This window comes from Malurus melanocephalus, unplaced genomic scaffold (genome assembly GCF_030028575.1).
Source record: "Malurus melanocephalus ecotype Western Australia unplaced genomic scaffold, MMel_1.1 scaffold_182, whole genome shotgun sequence".
In the NCBI taxonomy this organism is placed as follows: Eukaryota; Metazoa; Chordata; class Aves; order Passeriformes; family Maluridae; genus Malurus; species Malurus melanocephalus.
In genome coordinates, this window is record NW_026623414.1 from 847499 (window position 1) to 850316 (window position 2818).

Consider the following 2818-nt stretch of genomic DNA (forward strand, 5'->3'; position numbering starts at 1 on the left):
CTGCACAGATGAAATTCTGTATTTCTCCTCGTAATATCCAATCTAAACACAAGAACACCTGGATTTGTCTGTAATTCTCATCTACAAAAGCCAAAGGCCAAGGCTGACATTGGGGCTTTACAGAAGGAAAAGGTGGTTCCAGTRCAAATCAGCAGCAATGCAGTTTTCAAAGCAGCAGCACTCAGGCAGAGTGAACTCCCTGGAGGATCTGTTCCCAGACTGCACTGGAAATAACCCCCAATATTTAGCACAGAAATTTTGTTTTCCAACTTGCAACACTCCCTGTGTTGGAGTTTGAGATTTTGATGGCCTTTATTTTTATCAGTGCTTYGTTCACCACGTTAAGGTTTCCTGCACTGCTATTCCAACCCAAGGGAGGCAGAGCCACYTGAGGTTTGGTTAATCAGGAATTAGGGTGGGTTTTTTTTTGTAGCTGCCATAGAGATGAATTCAGGATAAGATGGTAGCTTAGCTTTRTTCAGAAATTGTAGYAGCAGTYTGCRTGCCTGGGAATWAYCAGAAAATGGTTTAGGTTGGAAAAGTTCTCTCTAAGATCATCCATTACCCYGAGCACTGCCAAGCCCTCCCCAAGTGCCACTTCTATGTGGTTTTAAAATCATTAAACAATGTTAAATAATTTACCTAATGATTGATCTCAAACTTGAGCTCCTTCCCAGGCTGGGAYGTGCCAGAGGCCAGGGCTGTGTGGCACAGATGAGCAGGGGTGTTGGACTAAAAACAACGTTAAGAAGAGTGGGAGAAGCAGGACAAGTGCAAATGAGCTCCTGATGGAATGAGCACATCCTGCTGAGGGGAATGAGGAGGAAAGGATGGGCTGCAGCTCTGATYCCTCCTGCCTTCCTCGCCCAGAAARGCACTTCCCCTGCTTTATTCAGTGAAAYRGGAGAGCTCCGAGGGGTGGGTGCGAGGATGAACCCACCCACAGATGGAGGAACTGCTCCCAGCTCTGCATCTGGCCTTCCAAAACTTCAGCAAATCCTGATCTGTGTCCAAGAGCCAACAAAAGGCCTCAGGCTGCTTTGGGAAGGTCTTTGTGCTCCTGCTGACCCACCCGTGGTCAGTCTATCTGTGCTCTGCTTCCAAAGAACGGACAATTACTGGGGGCAATCAATAATTGCTGACCAGGAGGCAGCAAAGCAATTGCAGTTTTCTCTAAAGCTTCTCCAGGCCTTCTGAACCTCCTGAAAGAAAATCCAGTCAAATGAGATTCTCAGCAATGCCCCAGCTCCTGATGCTCATTCCTCACTTAGGACTCCTCCTCCTGTGGTGGAGTTTGCAGCTCAGGGAATTCAMAAATCTCGTTTATCTTTTAATGTCAGCAGTTCTCATACGGTGCATTTTGGCTGAAAATCACTGCCTGAAACTTCCAGAAGCCAAAATCTGGCACTAAGAAGTTAAAACACTGGCCTGGGAAGCCATGTGAGCCCAACTCCCTGAGGAGCATTTGCTTTTTTTTGTAGTGGGAATTCTGCTAGAAACAACTGAAAAACAACTGATTTACATTTTTGGCTGTTTAAAAATAATTATTTAATCACTTCTGCCTGACTCCACATGGTCACTGGACCCCAGTTTTGGGGAAGCTGTGCCAGAGCACCGCACTCTTTTTAGGGTTTCCCTGCTGTGTGTGAGGCACTTGCCAGGCCGTGGAAGATGCAGTGTCTCTTCTGTCCCACCTTCCCCGACCCTGGGACAAATCCATGATGTAAAAGCTCCTTGGATCAATCCAAATTCCCTTTCTGGAAGCCATCCAGGGCAGAACTCTGCACATTTGGACTCGAGATCGAAGGATTCTTGCTCTTCTCCTCTTCCCATGGATTATTGCATCAATTTCTCTTTCACCAAGGAGCTTTACGGCAGCTCCTGCAGAAATGTGCTCAATGTGAGTGGAATGGGAAGCAGCTTCTTCAAATTCAGCACAAATGCAGCTCTGTGCCATGAGGATCCTGTGGACACATCTGGACCATGACTGCAGCCTGTGTTTGGRAGGCTCCACATCCCTTTGGGACAAGGAAAAGCCTGAAGCAAGGTGGAGACTGCCTGGACTTCACAGCAGCAGGAGCTGAGCTGGATATTGAACCCCCATGGCTGCACTGGGAAAGCTCCTGTCAGGGACTGGAGGGTCAGGAAATCACAGGTGGGATTTGCAAAGCCAAACCACCACTTGAGGGTGCTCCCTGTGCTTCACCTGATGATTTCCCCTGACTCCTGCTCCTCTTCGTTGGTTAAAGTAGGAAAGAACCCAGTTTGGTTGATTTGTGCTATTGAAAATCTCATTAAATTAAACATCAACAGCCAGCAGCAGAGTGGGACAGCCAAGGGTGCCTCATGACTGAGAATTCCTCCACTCCAGGAATCCTTCTCCACGAGGTGAGGCAATCYGTGAGCAACAAGTAGCATTAAGAAKCACCAGCATTAAAGAATTTTAAAAAGGCTGTTGGGATTTTTGTCCTCAGCGTTTCCAGTGGTGCATCGAGCACCAGATTCCCAGAGAAGTCCAGGGCTGGAAATTGTAAAATCTGGACAGCAAAGTCTTGGGAAGCCCCACACTGCCATGGACAAGCACAGAACAGCTTTAAAGGGATGTAAATWTTTATTTCACTGTAACCCACATCTGTTTGCAAGAGCACACAGTGTCCTGCTGTCCMCAGCATTCCCAAAATCCAGGAGCAGCCACAAACCCCACAGCTCCCTGGTGTTTTCAGCAGAAGGAACAGGCACATAAATCAAAAGACAAAGCTGAGCCTGATGCTGAGGTTTTTCAAAAGAAAATATTGAAAAGAAGAAAAATATTCCATGC